Genomic DNA, 21359 nt, shown 5'->3' on the forward strand with positions numbered 1-21359 from the left:
CCCTGGCTAGCACTAGTAGTAGCAGCAACGTCGTTAAAGAGGCTGAGCCAGGCGCCACGGGCAGAGAGGACGAGAATGCTAACGTTATTATTATTGATGCTAGCGACAGAGAAGAGGCAGCGGCAGCCTCTAGTTCAGCCGGCCCACCACCACCAGTGGCTGCCACCTGTTGGTATACGCCCGCCGCATCTCCACAGCCCAGCCCCAACACCAACACCAATGACTCTGACTCTGAGGCAGACCGCGATGATGACAGCCCGCCGCCGGCGGTGCTTGAACATGAAAACCAGGATCAGCTCCTTGGTTTTACCAGTGTTCAGGAGCAGGCTGTTGTCCTGGCACCAGCGTTCCAGTACCTCAACCTCCTCCCGGTAGGCCTTCTCGTCGTTGTCTGAGATCAGCCCCACCACCACTGTGTCGTCCGCAAACTTCACTATGGAGTTGGAGCTGAACTTGGCCACACAGTCGTGTGTGTATAGTGAGTACAGCAGGGGGCTCAGAACACAGCCCTGGGGGGACCCGATGCTCAGGGTGATGGTGTTGGAGGTCTGACCCCCCACCCTGACCGCCTGGGGCCTTTCACTCAGAAAGTCCAGTATCCAGGCGCTCAGAGCGGAGCTCAGACCCAGCTCGATCAGCTTGTCCACCAGTCTGGTGGGGACTATGGTGTTGAACGCTGAGCTGTAGTCAATGAACAACAGTCTCACATAGCCCCCCTTCTGGCTGTCTAGGTGAGAGAGGGTGCTGTGCAGTACTTGGGAGACCGCATCGTCAGTGGACCTGTTTGGCCTGTATGCAAATTGCATAGGGTCCATATCACTGGGGAGGGAGGCACAAATGTGATCCTTGACCAGCCTCTCGAAACATTTCATGGCCACAGAGGTGAGTGCCACCGGTCTGTAGTCATTGAGACATGTTGGGGAGGGTTTCTTCGGTACAGGGATGATAGTAGACATCTTGAAGCAGGCAGGGAACACTGACTCCGCCAGGGATTGATTAAATATGGTGGTGAACACAGGGGCTAGCTGGTTGGCACAGGACTTAAGTATGCGTCCTGTTATACCATCTGGGCCAGCAGCTTTTCTTGTGTTCACCTGCATAAATGCTCTTCTCACACTGTGTACCGACAACGAGAGAGCGTCCCCGCCCCCGCGGTTGCCCCCCCCCCCCTCCACAACAGCAGGCACGCCAGTAACGTCACTAGCCGTTGAGCTAGCGGCGCCACTGTCTACACCAAACTGTCTAGGGGACACACACACATTTTACACTGTACATTGGAATCCTGACAAAGCCTTACTTGGTCATTTACTGTACAACTAGGTTAGGACATTTGTAGGGGCCAGTTTCGAATTGCAGTCTCACGTAGGTGTTTTTTGAGAGTGTTTTTGAAAGTGGGTAGTGATTCACATTCCTTTACAGCTTTAGGTAGGGCGTTCCACATTGATGTGGCATAATTGCGAAACGTGTTTAGTCCCTTGTTTGAGCCGAATCTGGGTTTTACATGATTTGTGGAGCTCCCTCTGGTGTTGTGATCGTGGTATTCACTGACCTTTGGGAAGTATTTTGACATGTACATGGGTACCTTGGTCGCGTAGTGTATCTTGTAGACCAGGCCCATTGCAAGTTGCTGTACTCTGTCGTCTACTCTAAGCCATCCTAGGTTGTCAAAGTGGGCAGGGGTGAGGTGGGTTCTAGGAGTCAGGTCAAGCAGTAGTCTGACTAGCTTGTTTTGAGATGTTTGTAATTTGTTTTTTAGTGCCTTTGAGGTGCTTTGGTACCATGAGGTGCAAGCATAGTCGTAGTACCCTTGAATGAGTGCTCCTGCTAGAGTCTTCAGGGTATTCTTGTTTACCAGAGAGGAGATCCGGTACAAGAATCGCGTTCGTTGGTTGACTTTTTTTTATTACATTGGATGCCATTTTGTCACAGGAAAGATTAGCCTCTAGGATGGAACCCAGGTAGGTAATTTCATCTTTCCTTGTGATAATATTGTCATCCACTGTAACCGAGAAGCCGTCGGTCTTGCTGAGTTTGTTATTTGAACCGAAGAAAATGGACTCTGTTTTGCCCATGTGTAATGATAGTTTGTTGTCGGCGAGCCAGGTGCAGATTTTGCCTAGTTCCGAGCTGAGGGTTTTTTCAACCTGTAACATGTTCTTGTCAGAGACCAGCAGGGCTGAGTCGTCCGCGAACAAGAACAAGTTTCAGTCACAAGCTGACGACATGTCATTTGCATAAATTAGGAACAGTAGCGGTCCTAGTATGCTTCCTTGTGGAACACCACAGCTCACTGTGAGGGGGGGGGGATAGGGTACCGTTTACCTCCACCATCTGTTCCCTCCCCTCCAGCTCACTGATAGACTATCAAAACCAATTGCTTTTAGCTTGTCAATCAGAATGGAGTGATTGAAAGTGTCGAAGGCCTTTTCTAGGTCCAGCATGACCTTGCCACAGTATTTGCCCGCTTACTTTCTAACTGCAGAGCATACATTTAAACACATTAAATTGAAACTGTAACAAAATGTATGAGAATAATAACATGGGTATACACATTTCCTTTCGAGTTAACAAATATTATTCATTATTATACATTTCTTGATTTTTAACATAAAGAAGACTTTTCTGTTTGTCCCGACTCTCAATAATCTGTGATATACATCTGATTAGCACTATTACTCAGAAGAAGAAAAAATTATATTATAATGTATATATGTATAAATGTATAATAAATATATATATGTATATTGTTCCCCCACCCCGCCTACCCCCCCCCTCCCCCCACCTCCTCCAATGTACAGTTTCTTCCCCCCAAATACTCTCTTTTTAGACTCTTTTTGTATCAGAAACAGTACTGTATATTTGTAGATCTGGTATGTCATAAATGTATAGATGTAACAGTACTGTCTATCTGTATGTCGTGTATGTCATAAATGTCATTATGAATTGAAAATGGGGGACCCTGATGTAAACAAGGCGAAAGTCTATCTGGTCTGCATCCCCTTAACAATTGTGTGTATTGAGCCGTACTGTATTGTACCCATTCTGCAATCTGTTAATACAATGTTCAATCAATCAATCAATCAATCAATCAATCAATCAATCAATCAATATATTTTATACCCAGTTTAATCACCTGTACATTATGTCATAGTATATTACTAGTGTACTTTACTGTTACATTTGCACTCTGGTTGGACGCCAGACCTGTCTTTGTTGTGCTGCACTTGTGCTGTGTGTGGTGCCTGACTCCTGTATGTGTTATCCGTTACTCGTGCTTTTATGTTCTTGTGTATTCATATTGTTCTCCGTTTCCCCCGTGGTTCTATGTTTCTTTGTTTTTTTGCCTATTGTTATTATTATTAGTATTTGAATCGAATCGAGTCTAATTTAATCGAATCAGAAACTATTCTAAATAATATGGCTGCAGTGGCTCCCCACCATGGCCGGCGGGGGGCGCTGTGTACAGAGCAGCTCCTGCTTGACCCCAGCCGCTCCGCGTCGCGTCTATACTTTCCGTAGCTGCATTTCTGGCAGACGCTCTCTGATTGGCCACTGGTGCCCAGTCGCGTGACGAGCTGTGTCTTTGCCCATTTCCGCGTCGAACAGCCTGCAAACTACCTGGCGTTCTATCGCCACGCGCTAAGACAAACTCTAACCTTAACCAACTTCGAAAGAGTGGCTAAGCTTAACCAGTGTAGAAAACAGGCGTCGGCCAATCAGAGAGCGTCTTGCCAGAAATGCGGCTACGGAGAGCATAGACGCCCCGCGTCTCTACAATTCGTAGCCGCATTTCTGCAGACCCCTCTCTGATTGGTTGAACTCCATTTTTGCAGACCCCTCCCATTTCTGCAGACCCCTCTCTGATTGGTTGAGCGAAGCCCCTCTCTGATTGGCCCCCCGCATGAGCCGAGACATGCTCCTCTAGCCAGGAGTCGAAACTCCGTTAACTCCAGAGAGAGAGGCTGAACGCAATTTATACGCATGGGCATGGACGTATTGATTACGCCATAACGAATCATTAAAAAAATATACCGTTAACTGGAATATGTTGTGTGTGCCTTTACACATGTTGGATAGGATTATGTAATTGGTTTGTATAGCGTCGCGTATAACGTTATTTCGCGTGACTTCACGGTTTATTCACATTTCACAACACAGGCAGCGTTCAACTTGTTTACACTCCCCACTTACTGTACAATGTAACATTTAGATTAACCCAGTTGTCTATCTGTATGTCATATGTTACGATGAATTGAAAATGGGGGACCCTGATGTAAACAAGACGAAAGTCTTTCTCTGGGGTCTGCATTCCCTTAACAATTGTATGTATTGAGCTGTACTGTGTACTGTACCCATTCTGCAATCTGTTAATAAAGTTTTCAATCAATTCAATCAATCAATAACTAGACAGTTACAATATAACATTTAGATTAATTAACCCAGTTAATGCCTTAAGAGAGAGAGGCTGGTGGTCAAGTCAAGAGTTATTTGTCACAAGTTGTTTATTAGCCTAGACATTTTCAATTCATCATCTTGTTTACATCAGGGTCCCCCATGTTCAATTGAATGAATGAATGAATGAATGAATGAATGAAAACTTTATTTAACAGATTGCAGAATGGGTACAATACAGTACGGCTCAATACATACAATTGTTAAGGGGATGCAGACCTGAGAAAGACGTTTGTCTTGTTTCCATCAGGGTCCCCCATTTTCAATTCATGATAACATATATGACATACAGGTAGACAGATAGACAGTACTGCTACAAGTTCAAAATCTGGTATGTCATAAATGTCTAGATGTAGCAGTACTGTCTATCTGTCTACCTGTATGTCATATATGTTATCATGAATTGAACATGGGGGACCCTGATGTAAACAAGACGATGAATTGAAAATGTCTAGGCCTACCACAAGTTCAAAATCTGGTATGTCATAAATGTCTAAATGTAGCAGTACTGTCCATCTGTCTACCTGTATGTCATATATGTTATCATGAATTGAACATGGGGGACCCTGATGTAAACAAGATGATGAATTGAAAATGTCTAGGCTAATAAACAACTTGTGACAAATAACTCTTGACTTGACCACCAGCCTCTCTCTCTTAAGGCATTAACTGGGTTAATTAATCTAAATGTTATATTGTAACTGTCTAGTTATTGATTGATTGAATTGATTGAAAACTTTATTAACAGATTGCAGAATGGGTACAGTACACAGTACAGCTCAATACATACAATTGTTAAGGGAATGCAGACCCCAGAGAAAGACTTTCGTCTTGTTTACATCAGGGTCCCCCATTTTCAATTCATCGTAACATATGACATACAGATAGACAACTGGGTTAATCTAAATGTTACATTGTACAGTAAGTGGGGAGTGTAAACAAGTTGAACGCTGGCTATGTTGTGAAATGTGAATAAACCGTGAAGTCACGCGAAATAACGTTATACGCGACGCTATACAAACCAATTACATAATCCTATCCAACATGTGTAAAGGCACACACAACATATTCCAGTTAACGGTATATTTTTTTTAATGATTCGTTATGGCGTAATCAATACTTCCATGCGTATAAATTGCGTTCAGCCTCTCTCTTTGGAGTTAACGGAGTTTCGGCTCCTGGCTAGAGGAGCATGTCTCGGCTCATGCGGGGGGCCAATCAGAGAGGGGCTTCGCTCAACCAATCAGAGAGGGGTCTGCAGAAATGGGAGGGGTCTGCAAAAATGGAGTTCAACCAATCAGAGAGGGGCCTGCAGAAATGCGGCTACGAATTGTAGAGACGCAGACGCCCCCAGCAGATCCGCGTCACAGAGAGGAAGGAGGAGGAGGAAGCAGCTCTTGTAGTGACGCGACCATGGCCAGCGGGGGGCGCTGTGTACAGAGAAGCAGCTCCGCGTCACGGAGAGGAAGGAGGAGGAGGAAGCAGCTCTTGTAGTGACGCGACCATGGCCAGCGGGGGGCGCTGTGTACAGAGAAGCAGCTCCGCGTCACGGAGAGGAAGGAGGAGGAGGACTCGAGGAAGCAGCTCTTGTGGTGACGTGACGTCACACGCGGACGCGGACATCGCCATCATCAGCGAAGAGAAAAACAACAGCGGAGAGACTCAGCGGGATTATTTCGGTGAAGAAGAGCCTAAAAGATCTACCACGTCGAGATATTTAGTGACAGAAAGGTAGTTATTATTATTGAACACATGTTTGGTTATTAAAACGTGAGTGAATCCACGACGCGGCGACAGTGTGCGTCGTGTTGTCTGTCGGCCCGCGTGGCGGCAGAACAACACAAAATGGGGCTCCTCTGTGAAGACTGAATTGATTGATTGATTGATTGATTGAATTGATTGAATTGATTGATTGAAAAGTTTATTAACAGATTGCAGAATGGGTACAGTACAGTTCAATACATACAACTGTTAAAGGGATTGACTGTTAAAGGTCAGTGAATACCACGATCACAACACCAGAGGGAGCTCCACAAATCATGTTAAACCCAGATTCGGCTCAAACAAGGGACTAAACACGTTTCGCAATTATGCCACATCAATGTGGAACGCCCTACCCAAAGCTGTAAAGGAATGTGAATCACTACCCACGTTCAAAAACACTCTCAAAAAACACCTAAGGGAGACTGCAACTCGAAACTGGCCCCTGTAAATGTCCGAACACAACCCCCGCCAATGTACAGTAAATTACCAAGTATGGTCTTGTCAATAATCCAATGTACAGTGTTGTTTGTACAGTTGTACAGTGTCCCCCACCCACCCCTCCTACCCACCCCCCCCCCACCCACCCAACCACCTCCAATGTACAGTCCAATGTACAGTCCCATAATCCAATGTACAGTGTTGTTTGTACAGTTATACAGTGTCCCCCACCCACCCCTCCTACCCAACCCCCCCCCCCCCCTCCTACCCCCCCCCCCCCCCCCCAACCACCTCCAATGTACAGTCCCACCCCCACCTACACAATCCAATGTACAGTTTCTACGCCTAATGTATATACTCTTTTCTTTCTGGACTCTTTTTGTATCACAAATACAGTACTGTAATTGCAAATCTGGTATGTCATAAATGTATAGATGTAGCAGTACTGTCTATCTGTATGTCATGTATGTCATATATGTTACGATGAATTGGAAATGGGGGACCCTGGTGGAAACAAGACGAAAGTCTTTCTCTGGTCTGCATCCCCTTAACAATTGTATGTATTGAGCTGTACTGCACTGTACCCATTCTGCAATCTGTTAATAAAGTTTTCATTCATTCATTCATTCATGCAGACCAGAGAAAGACTTTCGTCTTGTTTACATCAGGGTCCCCCATTTTCAATTCATCATAACATATATGACATACATGACATACAGATAGACAGTACTGCTACATCTATACATTTATGACATATCAGATTTGCAAATACAGTACTGTTTGTGATACAAAAGTGTCCAGAAAAAGAGTGTATATACATTTTTGCGTAGAAACTGTACATTGGAGGAGGTTGGTTGGGTGGGTGGGTGAGGGCTGTACATTGGAGGTGGGGGGGGGGGGGGGGGGGGGGGTTGGGTAGTGGACACACACATTTTACACTGTACATTGGAATACTGACAAAGCCTTACTTGGTCATTTACTGTACAACTAGGTTAGGACATTTGTGGGGGCCAGTTTCGAATTGCAGTCTCACGTAGGTGTTTTTGAGAGTGTTTTTGAAAGTGGGTAGTGATTCACATTCCTTTACAGCTTTAGGTAGGGCGTTCCACATTGATGTGGCATCATTGCGAAACGTGTTTAGTCCCTTGTTTGAGCCGAATCTGGGTTTTACATGATTTGTGGAGCTCCCTCTGGTGTTGTGATTGTGGTATTCACTGACCTTTGGGAAGTATTTTGACATGTACATGGGTACCTTGGTCGCGTAGTGTATCTTGTAGACCAGGCCCATTGCAAGTTGCTGTACTCTGTCGTCTACTCTAAGCCATCCTAGGTTGTCAAAGTGGGCAGGGGTGAGGTGGGTTCTAGGAGTCAGGTCAAGCAGTAGTCTGACTAGCTTGTTTTGAGATGTTTGTAATTTGTTTTTTAGTGTCTTTGAGGTGCTTTGGTACCATGAGGTGCAAGCATAGTCGTAGTACCCTTGAATGAGTGCTCCTGCTAGAGTCTTCAGGGTATTCTTGTTTACCAGAGAGGAGATCCGGTACAAGAATCGCGTTCGTTGGTTGACTTTTTTGTATTACATTGGATGCCATTTTGTCACAGGAAAGATTAGCCTCTAGGATGGAACCCAGGTAGGTAATTTCATCTTTCCTTGTGATAATATTGTCACCCACTGTAACCGAGAAGCCATCGGTCTTGCTGAGTTTGTTATTTGAACCGAAGAGAATGGACTCTGTTTTGCCCATGTGTAATGATAGTTTGTTGTCGGCGAGCCATATGCAGATTTTGCCTAGTTCCGAGCTGAGGGCTTTTTCAACCTGTAACTTGTTCTTGTCAGAGACCAGCAGGGCTGAGTCGTCCGCAAACAGAAACAAGTTGCAGTCACAAGCTGACGACATGTCATTTGCATAAATTAGGAATAGTAGCGGTCCTAGTATGCTTCCTTGTGGAACACCACAGCTCACTGTGAGGGGGAGGGATAGGGTACCGTTTACCTCCACCATCTGTTCCCTCCCCTCCAGGTAGGATTGTATCCAGCTCACTGATAAACTATCAAAACCAATTGCTTTTAGCTTGTCAATCAGAATGGTGTGATTGACAGTGTCGAAGGCCTTTTGTAGGTCCAGCATGACCATGCCGCAGTATTTGCCCGCGTCCACCTCTTGTTTGATGTGGTCGTTCAAGTAGAGAAGGCATCAGCGTTTCCGTTAGCCGGTAATTACCGGTATTTGACCGGCAAAATCTGTTGAAGTCCGACATATTTAATCTCTCCGGTCATAGTGTCCGGTGAAAATAGTTCCCTCTGGGCACAGTTTGATTATTTGAATTGTATTTGGATGGGCTGGAGTTGGGTGGCCTATGCGATGAACGAAACAAAAATCAGGGAACAAAATTAACTTTTTGACTTACCAGCCATTTGGCTGGTAGATTTTTAAAACTACCAGCCAGGCAGATTTTTTACCAGCCAAAAATTTAAAATAGCTTTTTAGTATATCGCCATGTGTTATTATTACTATATAATACTCTCATATGCTATTTTCAATTAATATCATAAACAACATAAGGAATATTAGCATAATTTTGAGTGGACTGAAGGAATGAGTCAGCGTTAATAGTTTTAAATGCAAATAATTTATTGAAACATAGAAGTGGGGTCGGGGACACACACACTGTTTCAACTCACCACCCCCGCATCATATTGTAGTCTAGTCTGTCTTCAAACTTCCACTCCTCTCGAAACCTTTTTATATTTGAATATCAACATTATCTGTGCATCCTCAGTAATCCTCAGTTTACTACAATATACTCCTCTCCTGAGTCCTGACTAGTGACTTCATCGTCTTTCCAAACGCACGCACACACACAGAGAAAGGGAGAGTGCCCCCCCCATTTCCCTTTCCCCAGTCCACACTGTCTGCTGTTCTCTATGGCTCTGCTGCTGATCAGGATTAGCTTGTTAGCTTACGCTAACATAACGTTCATTTCGGGCGATGTGGGCATAAAGGAATGGCGACGATGCAATGCATGTTAGATGCATTTGACCCGTTGTGAGAAGAAGAAAAAACCACAGACTTATTTCGGCTCGCAAAATAGGCGCACTGCTGTGTAGCTCTGCTCTCAGGGAACAAACTTAACTTTTTGACTTACCAGCCATTTGGCTGGTAGATTTTAAAAACTACCAGCCAGGCAGATTTTTTAGCAGCCATTAGCGGTTGGCTGGTACTTATTTTGTTCCCTGGAAACAATCATTGCGTTTGTTGTCGTTGCTTCGCCAAGCAGCCGGTCTGGTAATGACGACGCTGTGTCAGCGAGAGCTTGCTGCTGGATTTGCGGAAGGCATGCAGCTGCAGACCCACAGAACCCACCAGCTTTGCTGGCACAGTGCGGTCCCCAGACCTGGAAAGCTGCTCTGCGGGTCTGCAGCTGGATGCTTCTTGCAAACTAACTGCGGCCGGCTCGCGCTGACAACAGCTTTCATTGTTGGACCGGCTGCTTGGTGGAGCAACGATGAAACGAATGTAATGAATCGGTCGTCGCATGGGCTATTTAATTTTGGCCTGTTTTGGTACGGTTCGGGTGGTCAAGTTGTGCTTGGAGGGAGTTGTTTTCACCGGACATTATGACCAGCACCAAGTCGTTGGGAGGTGGAGATATACATCACGCAAACCCACGATAATGTTGCCGTCTCTCTCTGCCAAATTTCTCAGTTCTTCGCTTGATATAATTAATACAAATGTCCAATATAACGGAATTCGTTAGCTCATAAAAATGTGATTATAACAGACTGCTGTTTAGTGTCGGACCGACTGCCCACATACGCGGTCTATTTTATTTCAAGTCAGCAGCAGCACGGAGTATCGAGGGACTTATTTTATTTGGAATATATTAATGACTGTATACGCAAAAGTAGCCTAGTTTTAAGTAATAATATTATAAATCTACATGCCTTGAGGATGACATTCTTTATATAGCCTGCCTATCAATTGTTTTAAAGCTCAATAAACTATGACCGGAATTAATCTCATTTGTCCGGTAGATTGAAATCTTGCAGGTCACGGAGACCGGCAACAATTTTTTCTAACGGAAACCCTGGAAGGCATGTCAGTGGAGTGGGATGTTCTGAAGCCAGATTGGAATTCGTAGATTAGATTTTTTTCCGCGAGGTACTTTTCGATCTGTTCGTATACTATTTTTTCCATGACTTTCGAGATGGATGTAAGGATAGAAACAGGGCGGTAGTTGCCCGGGTCTAATTTGCTGCCCTTTTTGTGCAGGGGTGTTACTCTCGCAATTTTGAAGTCCTTGGGGACGTGTCCCTGTTTTATGGAGAGGTTTATTATGTGTGTGATGACTGGGGTGATGGCTGCTGCTGAGTCTCTGAGGAATTTGGAGGGGATGTTGTCATGGCCAGTGGCCTTGTTTGGTTGGAGGGCGCTCAGTTTTTTGAGTACCTCATCTGTAGTTACCATTTCCAGTTTGAAGTCGTCTTTGTGGACGCCTAGGTTCTTGTAGTATGCTACTATGTGTTCTACCCCATACTGCCCTGAGTGGGAGGGTAGTTTGTTTACCAGTGTTGTGGCTATGTTTGTGAAGAAAGTGTTTAAGTAATTGGCTACATCCAGCTTGTCTGTGATGAGCGTGTTGTCCGTCTTTATGTTTATGTTTGAGAACCTGGTTTTAAGTTTTTTACTGCAGCCTAGTTGATTGTTGAGTAATTTCCAAAGTTCACATGGTTTATTTTTGTTTTCCTCGGTTTTGTCATTGATGAATTTTTTTTTAGCAGTTTTGATCATGGAGTTTACGTCATTTCTTAGTCTGTTTCTTTCTAGTTTGAGTTCAGTCACGTGGTCTTGGAGTTCACTGCTCGTGCTTTTGGTAAGCTTTGACTGACTTTTACGAAACTCAGAGCATTTTTTGTCTCTGGCTTTCATAGCGGTCAGTATTTCAGTGTGCATCCATGGCTCAGTGCGATTTTTTACCCTGGTGGTTCTTAGGGGGGCCATGTTGTTTAGTATTGATGAAAATTTGGTTTTGAAGCCAAGCCAAGTTTCTTCAACCAGTGTACCATTGAGTTCATCTGACCAGTCCAGACTCAACAGTTCCAGGTTAAAGGCCTCGCTAGAGTAGGTTTTGAGGTCTCTAGATGTGACTGTTTTGTGACAGCCAGCCTTTAGTTTTAGCTTTTTGCGGGTACAGAATATCATATAATGATCACTTAACCCACATGCTATAACCCCTTTATTGGAGATCTTGGACTTGTCAGAGGTCAGTATGAGGTCAATGGTAGTCTGAGTTGATTCACATACCCTTGTGGGTTGGGTGATTAGCTGGCTGAGGCCGTGCAGATCACAAAACCTATTGAAGGATTTGAAGACGGGTGCATTTTTTTGTTGCATATCCGTGTTCCAATCCCCAATAAGAATTTTTTCAGCATCCTCAGCTCCAGCTAAGCACACATCCAGAGTATCATAAAAGCCAGTTTGATCTGGCGGTCTGTATATTGTGCCGACTAGAACAGATTTTGCCCTTTCAAATAGAATTTCCACCCATACGGTTTCAATTGTCTCATGATGAAGGTCAGTACGGGTAATGAATTTGGTGTCCTTATGCATGTACATACAAACACCACCTCCATACTGGTTTCTGTCATTACGGACTATGGTATAGTTCTCTAAACTCTATTTCAGGATCTGTTACAGATGGGTCAAGTTTAGTTTCAGTAAAGCATATTATGTCTACCTTACCGCTCATAAACCGGTTTCTTATTTCATCCAGCTTATGCTTTATGCTGTTTACATTCAGATGAAAAATGTGTAGTCCGTTTTTATTTGCTGTGGTATTAATGTCCCTATCATTAAATCCATCCATCGCACATACCGCTGTTGCTGTAGCACGTGCGAGATATATGTCGCACTGTACAGGCCTGCAGTAGAGTGACGTGACTGGTTTCATGAGAAAAAAAGCAAATGACCAATCGGAAGCTATCATTTGGCTTGTTTACTTCCATCTGCTCTAGTCTATATCGGACCTCCAAGAGCTAACGTTACTGTTTAAACAATGACCCAGTCAACTATTCACTTTTAGTTTAATACATGACGAGGCATTGTCTAACGGTATCTAGCTGGCTAGCTACTGATAGCTGCTGATATCAACAAATGCTCCAGCAATAGTCTACTCGAGTGCATAATACCTCCGTTCCCTCGTTAGCTAGCTTAGCTAGCTCACGTTGATCCATCTGTCCCAGTAAACTAAATTGTCTTAACGTTATCTACCGGGCTAGCAGTAGCTACAGATAGCTCCTGATATCAATGTCTTATAACATTGATTGAATGCGTATTCTAGCTGAGGGCATGTTGAATGTGATTTGACAAAAGAACGGTAACGTTATAAATAGAGTTGTTCCGATACCGATACTGGTATCGGAAAAGCCGCCGATACTGGCTAAAATGCTGGTATCGGTATCGGCGAGTACCCTCTAATGCTGCGCTCCGATACCATATTACGTAATTTATCAACAACACTGTGGTCTGTTGAGTAAGCATTATAAAACAAACGTGTGCTTAATCGATTAAAGTGTCAATGCCATTTGTCATTTTAACAGCAGATACTTTCTTAAATGTCATCGTCCCGACAGAGCGGTGTTGACGGCGAGCTCATGGGTTCGCTTGGTGGCTGGTGTTATTAGCATTGAACGGCTAACCGAAAGCTAGCTTTAACATTACCTTGGCTAAAGTTGGGGCTATTCATATAATCCAGCAATAATGGCTGCAGACCTGCAAGCAAAGTACAGCAAGTTGGCAAAGGAGTATTCCAAGTTAAATCACAATATCACCAGTAACGTTACAGTCTTCTATGGTCTTCCCATATACCGGTAGCTCATGCTAGCTAACGGTAACGTCGTCATTGCACAATTGCACGTCGCGTACACAATTAATGACATGTTGCGGACAGCCATATTGGCGACAATGTTTAGCTTTTAGTGCCAAATCATAAGAGTCTGAGGCGGAGTCTCAAAAGAGAATGTTGAATATTTATTGTGCAAAAATCAAAACAGATCCGACTGCTACTGAACGGAGCCTTGTAGACAGACTGGGTAGGGTATATCTGCAGAGCCAGTGGGTAGCGAGTGCAGCAACGTATAATGTCCGTGTGGATCATTGGAGTAGGGTATATCTGCAGTGCTGAAGCCCCATACTCATTGATTAATGATACTAATACAAATCTATACAATCACCTGTTGTTGAATAAATACCATTACTTTCTAGTTATGACTAAAAAACAGTATATATAAAACAGTATTTGTTAAAAAAAAAAAAAAAAAAAAATATTTATAAAAAATTTATATAATATCGTTTTTTTTTATTTTATGTATGCACTGGTATCGGATAAGTATCGGTATCGGCCGATACCCAAAGCTTAGGTATCGGAATCGGATCGGAAAGGAAAAAATGGTATCGGAACATCTCTAGTTATAAATAGGTCCAGCTGCATCGCCGGAGAATCCTTGCATGCTGAATGTAGGGTCTAGCTGAATATAGGGTCTAGCTGCAGGGCCGGAGAATCCTTGCTGGAGCTGGAGGCTACTCAAGTATACACACAGACAGTGGAGCTGTTTGCAGATAGCAAGCATTTTGTCTCGCAGATAATACAACTACAAGTATGATTATATAATATATATTTTATTTAAAATTTTTTTTTTATATAAAATATATATATATATGTTTTTAATCAAAAAAAATTTGGCAGGTAAGAAATATGCTTGGCGGGTAGACTCTTCCCATCTACCCGCCACTGGCCGGTGAGTCAAAAAGTTAATTTCGCTCCCTGTTTGTGTCGTTTTAACAGCAGATACTTTCTTAAATGCCATCTTCCCGAGAGAGGGGTGTTGACGGGGAGTTGTGTTATTAATAGCATTGAACAGCTAACCGAAAGCTAGCGTTAACTATTGTTAAAGGTTTAGCCATAACGTTACCTTGGCTAAAGTTGGGGCTATTCAACATAATGCAGCAATAATGGCTGCAGACCTGCAAGCAAAGTACAGCAAGTTGGCAAAGGAGTAGTATTCCAACGCAAATCACATTTTCACCAGTAACGTTAGTCTTGCATCTCCCGGTAGCTAATGAACGGACTCGGAGTAATGCCTTGCTGCTATGGGTAATAATAATATGCTGATGTTATTGTCCGTGTAACACTAACTATATAACGCTAATGCCACAAAACGAATGCCTTGTTAATCATAAGTAGTAACTTTGATGCAGTAGCTTGTGTGTGTTTGTGGGGGACGGCGGGCGTTGTGCAGGTAGGTCGCGAGTGAACTTTTTTTTTGCCTTTTGACGCGACACAAATTGATGGGTATTTATCGGCGACTGCTATCGGCACATTTGAGCTTATCGGCCGATAGCAGTCAACAAGGCACTTATCGGCCGATACCGATACCGACCGATATATCGGTGCAGCACCCCTAGTTGTACTGTGAGGTTCTGTTACGCTATGGTTCTGTTCTGTTGTACTGTGCGGTTCTGTTACGCTATGGTTCTGTTCTGTTGTACTGTGAGGTTCTGTTACGCTATGGTTCTGTTCTGTTGTACTGTGAGGTTCTGTTACGCTATGGTTCTGTTCTGTTGTACTGTGAGGTTCTGTTATGCTATGGTTCTGTTCTGTTGTACTGTGCGGTTCTGTTACGCTATGGTTCTGTTCTGTTGTACTGTGAGGTTCTGTTACGCTATGGTTCTGTTCTGTTGTACTGTGAGGTTCTGTTACGCTATGGTTCTGTTCTGTTGTACTGTGAGGTTCTGTTACGCTATGGTTCTGTTCTGTTGTACTGTGCGGTTCTGTTACGCTATGGTTCTGTTCTGTTGTACTGTGAGGTTCTGTTACGCTATGGTTCTGTTCTGTTGTACTGTGCGGTTCTGCTATATTGCAGGGTTCTATTGTACTGTGGCGTTATGTTATATTGAGGTTCTGTTACACGATAGTTTGTTGTTAGATTCTGTTTTATTGAGGTTCTGTTATACTGTGGTGCTGTTGTGAGGTTCTGTACTGTGAGGTTCTCCTATATTGAGGTTCTGTTATACTATGGTGCTGTTGTGAGGTTCTGTACTGTGAGGTTCTCCTATATTGAGGTTCTGTTATACTATGGTGCTGTTGTGAGGTTCTGTACTGTGAGGTTCTCCTATATTGAGGTTCTGTTATACTATGGTGCTGTTGTGAGGTTCTGTACTGTGAGGTTCTGCTATATCGATGTACTGTTATACTATGGTGCTGTTGTGAGGTTCTGCTATTCTGTGAGGTTCTGTTTTATTGAGGTTCTGTTATACTATGGTGCTGTTGTGAGGTTCTGCTATTCTGTGAGTTTCTGTTTTATTGAGGTTCTGTTATACTATGGTGCTGTTGTGAGGTTCTGCTATTCTGTGAGGTTCTGTTTTATTGAGGTTCTGTTATACTATGGTGCTGTTGTGAGGTTCTGCTATTCTGTGAGGTTCTGTTTTATTGAGGTTCTGTTCTACTATGGTGCTGTTGTGAGGTTCTGCTATATTGAGGTTCTGTTATGCTTCTGTTATACTGTGACTCGGTTCTTATAGTTTTCAAGTTTCTTTAATAGTCGTCATAGTAAAATACAGAATATTTTTCCATGAAATGCTTTTTTCTGTCTGGGCTCCTGAGAGTGTGCTATATACAAAGTATAAAACAGACCAAGTCAAGAGTACGTAAACAAAAAGTGTTCAGTCAATCAATATGTACTGTACAGAGTTTAAAAAAAAAGGGTAACAGTGAGGTACAATGCAGCAATGGGATCAGGTACATCTTAGGTAAGGTGCAAAGAGGTATGAGTTGTAGTGCAAATCTCTTTGTTAATAATTATAAAGTGTCTAAAGTGAGTAGAGTGGGTGTTCCGGTGAGTGTTTATTTAAAGTGAGTGTGTGCGAGTGGATGTGTGTGTTGTGAGTGTAGATGATGGGTTGTTAAATAGTGTCATTGTCGTTGAGCATGATCCGTTGAGGTTCTACTGTGAGGTTGTGCTGTGAGGTTCTGTTCTGCTGTGAGGTTCTGTTGTGCTGTGAGGTTCTGTATATATATATACCCCCCCCCCCCCCCCACAGTGGTGTGTGGAGTTGGTACGTCCCAACACAGTTGATACACACGCTCTAGTCTCCTGGCTCATATTGAACATAAACAGTTATATTTGAACCTCTGTTGTCAAGCCATGTCAACATACCCCCCTTCCCCACTAATGGAACTGGTGTCGTGGAGTCACTTCGCTGTGAGCGGTTCCACGGTTAGCTTGCTAGCTCACGGCTAAAGTTAGTTAGCTCGTAGCTAACGTACCGTTAGCCTAGCTCGAGGCTAACGTTATATAACCGAACAATACACACATGCCCCGAACCGTGGAGGTTGTATCGAACGGTGTACGGTTCGAATGCATACCGTTCCACCCAGCGTTTCCGTTAGCCGGTAATTACCGGTATTTGACTGGCAAAATCTGTTGAAGTCCGACAAATTTAATCTCTCCGGTCATAGTGTCCGGTGAAAATAGTTCCCTCTGGGCCAGTCCACGTGAGCGGATCGGCGCGGCCGAGAAATCCGCTCTTCGCTCTTTAAAGCTTGGTCCGCTCCGCTAATCACTCATGTTGACCCCGCCCCCAAGTCGCTCTCCGCTCGCTCCCCGCTCACCTTGAATCGAGCGCTCCCCGCGCCAGATCGCTCGGCAGTTTTTTTTCTTCTTTTTTTGGAGCATGGTGTAAATGAGCTCAAACTACAACAGTCTACACCCCCTGGGCCCCTTAACAATTGTTTGTATTGAGCCGCATTGTAATTGTAGCCATTCTGCAATGTTAAATAACGTTGTTTATCCATTCACTATCTCTATTAAGCGATGATAGGCTAGCCGAGCCACAATGCTATGGTCGCTGCCATTAACGTTAGCATGTAAGCTAACGTCAACAACAATGGCGTCGATATACTTTTTCTAACTGGAGTGAGTGTGGGCGTCTCTACAGTGACAAAGCCTGAACGAACAGCCTATCACAGGTTCACCCTTCTCATTGGTTGAAAATGGCCTTCATGTTTGTACATCGCCATCTGTTGCTTTGGCATTGTACTGCATGTATATATTACATCAGTGTTAAACCACTGTGAGCGGCCTGGAGTGGATTGGAGCGGAGGAGAACTCTCGCTCCGGACGTCGCGCCGACTCATTTTAAAACCCACTCCTCGCTCACGTCAAAACCGGCCGCTCCGCTCCCCGCGCCGCTCACGCTCCGATCCGCTCACATGCACTGCTCTGGGCACAGTTTGATTATTTGAATTGTATTTGGATGGGCTGGAGTTGGGTGGCCTATGCGATGAACGAAACAATCATTGCGTTTGTTGTCGTTGCTTCGCCAAGCAGCCGGTCTGGTAATGACGACGCTGTGTCAGTGAGAGCTTGCTGCTGGATTTGCGGAAGGCATGCAGCTGCAGACCCACAGAACCCACCAGCTTTGCTGGCACAGTACGGTCCCCAGACCTGGAAAGCTGCTCTGCGGGTCTGCAGCTGGATGCTTCTTGCAAACTAACTGCAGCCGGCTCGCGCTGATATTGTTGGACCGGCTGCTTGGTGGAGCAACGATGAAACGAATGTAATGAATCGTTCGTCGCATGGGCTATTTAATTTTGGCCTGTTTTGGTACGGTTCGGGTGGTCAAGTTGTGCTTGGAGGGAGTTGTTTTCACCGGACATTATGACCAGCACCAAGTCGTTGGGAGGTGGAGATATACATCACGCAAACCCACGATAATGTTGCCGTCTCTCTGCCAAATTTCTCAGTTCTTCGCTTGATATAATTAATACAAATGTCCAATATAACGGAATTCGTTAGCTCATAAAAATGTGATTATAACAGACTGCTGTTTAGTGTTGGACCGACTGCCCACATACGCGGTCTATTTTATTTCAAGTCAGCAGCAGCACGGAGTATCGAGGGACTTATTTTATTTGGAATATATTAATGACTGTATACTATACGCAAAAGTAGTCTAGTTTTAAGTAATAATATTATAAATCTACATGCCTTGAGGATGACATTCTTTATATAGCCTGCCTATCAATTGTTTTAAAGCTCAATAAACTATGACCGGAATTAATCTCATTTGTCCGGTAGATTGAAATCTTGCAGGTCACGGAGACCGGCAACAATTTTTTCTAACGGAAACCCTGGTTCCACCCCTAGTCGCTTTGGATAAAAGCGTTTCAGCTAAATGACTAAATGTAAATGTACTGGGGGTTCTGTTGTAGTGAGGTCATGTAGTAGTGAGGTCATGATGTAGTGAGGTCATGTTGTAGTGAGGTATGGCTGAGCCCGAACGTTCATTACGTTAACATTAGAATTCTAAATAAAATTTTAATTTATTTTTAATAATTTATTTTTTATTTTTATTTCTTTTGTGTCTAGATTCATTCTGTTTAAACCAATGGGTTTTTTCTTCACAGTTGCAGATAAAGATTAGGCTACACTAATATTATAATATTAAAAAAACTGCTAAGTTATATTCATTAAAGAAAGTTGATTTAATAAAAAAGAGACTCATTTAATCAGATTAATCACTTTATTCAAATTGAGGATTTAGTTTGAGGATATTTATAATAAAAAAAATATTATTAAATGTTTTTAATTAATGTTTTATTAAAAACGAACATTCGAACGTTCGTTCGAAAAACCCTGACGAAGTTCGAATCCCAAAAACAGGCTTCGGGGAAACAGCCTTATAGTGAGGTCATGTAGTAGTGTGAGGTCATGTAGTGAGGTCATGTGAACAGTGAAGTGGTCATGGTTAGAGTGAAGTGGTCATGGTTAGAACAGTGAAGTGGTCATGGTTAGAGAGTGAAGTGGTCATGGTTAGAGAGTGAAGTGGTCATGGTTAGAACAGTGAAGTGGTCATGGTTAGAACAGTGAAGTGGTCATGGTTAGAACAGTGAAGTGGTCATGGTTAGAGCAGTGAAGTGGTCATGGTTAGAACAGTGAAGTGGTCATGGTTAGAACAGTGAAGTGGTCATGGTTAGAACAGTGAAGTGGTCATGGTTAGAACAGTGAAGTGGTCATGGTTAGAACAGTGAAGTGGTCATGGTTAGAGAGTGAAGTGGTCATGGTTAGAACAGTGAAGTGGTCATGGTTAGAACAGTGAAGTGGTCATGGTTAGAACAGTGAAGTGGTCATGGTTAGAACAGTGAAGTGGTCATGGTTAGAACAGTGAAGTGGTCATGGTTAGAACAGTGAAGTGGTCATGGTTAGAGAGTGAAGTGGTCATGGTTAGAACAGTGAAGTGGTCATGGTTAGAACAGTGAAGTGGTCATGGTTAGAACAGTGAAGTGGTCATGGTTAGAGCAGTGAAGTGGTCATGGTTAGAACAGTGAAGTGGTCATGGTTAGAACTAGGGGTGCACCGATATATCGGTTGGGTATCGGTATCGGCCGATAAGTGCCTTGTTGACTGCTATCGGCCTATCGGCCGATAAGCTCAAATGTGCCGATAGCAGTCGCCGATAAATACCCATCAATTTGTGTAGCGTCAAAAGGCAAAAAAAAAAAAGTTCACTCGCGACCTACCTGCACAACGCCTGCCGTCCCCCACACACACACACACAATCTACTAGGGCTGGGCGATATGGCCTAAATATGATATCACGATATTTTCTGACCTTTCGGCGATACACATCACAATGTTTTTCTTTTTTACCCCAAACAATTCATTATGAGGCTTACCAAGACAGTATTTGAGTTTGCAAGCTAACATTAAAGACAAAATAAAATACCCATGCATTTAGCATTTTTATATTGTATATTAGATTTAGATTATTAGATTATATATTGCATATATTTAGCAATGAGATATTATATGATTTAGATATGAAATATGATGAATTGAAAATGGGGGACCCTGATGTAAACAAGACTAAAGTCTTTCTCTGGTCTGCATCCCCTTAACAATTGTATGTATTGAGCTGTACTGTACCCATTCTGCAATATGTTAATAGTTTTAAATCAATCAATCAATCACGAAATAGCATTTTAGCATTTTTATGAAACTACTGTATATATGTATGTCTCTAAATGTTTTGATGAATTGAAAATAGAGGACCCTTATGTAAAAAAGTCGAAAGTCTTTTTCTGGTCTTCATCCTCCTGTACTGTATTGTACCCATTCTGCAACCTTTTAATAAAGTTTTCATTCATTCATTCTGACGGAAACATAATCATTTTGATTGACAGTCGAGTCTGCAAATGACGTCACACCGCTTGCACCCGCCCTGCTGTTCTTAGAACCAATCGGCAAGCGCTATTAGTTTGACTTCCTGAATGTCCTGTGTGCTGAACAACAACAAAGCTACTAACGTTAGCTCCCCGCGGCCGTCGAGTAGGAGACCAGTGCTCCACAGGATGACTAAATGAGGCATAATGATTTTACTACAACGAATGTTATAATAAAAGCCTTTCCATACATCTGTCTGATTGAAAACTTTATTAACAGACCGCGGAATGGGCATATCTCAGCACGGGCTGAGATATGAACGAGTAACGTGTGGACAGATTGACGCGACACAATCCTCTTGGGCAAAACATCACGATATCCACGATACGTTGAAAAAGTGTATCGTTAATGAACTGTACCCGATATTTATATAATATCGTCATATCGCCCAGCCCTACAATCTACTGCATCAAAGTAACTACTT

At 43.4% G+C, this 21359-nt stretch overlaps 1 protein-coding gene across 4 annotated transcripts in view; it reads left to right on the plus strand.

The window, feature by feature from the left end:
• Window positions 1–6081: 6081 nt before the first annotated feature.
• LOC311232726 (uncharacterized protein) overlaps window positions 6082–21359 on the plus strand; it is a 114913-nt gene continuing 99635 nt past the window's right edge. For all 4 annotated transcript variants that reach the window (XM_084338304.1, XM_084338306.1, XM_084338305.1 and 1 more), the window contains exon 1: window positions 6082–6183. The gene's annotated coding sequence lies outside the window, so the exon portion shown is untranslated. The remainder of the gene's footprint in view (window positions 6184–21359) is intronic.

The sequence above is a fragment of the Notolepis coatsorum genome (assembly GCF_963971535.1).
Source record: "Notolepis coatsorum genome assembly, contig: SUPER_7_unloc_2, whole genome shotgun sequence".
In the NCBI taxonomy this organism is placed as follows: domain Eukaryota; kingdom Metazoa; phylum Chordata; class Actinopteri; order Aulopiformes; family Paralepididae; genus Notolepis; species Notolepis coatsorum.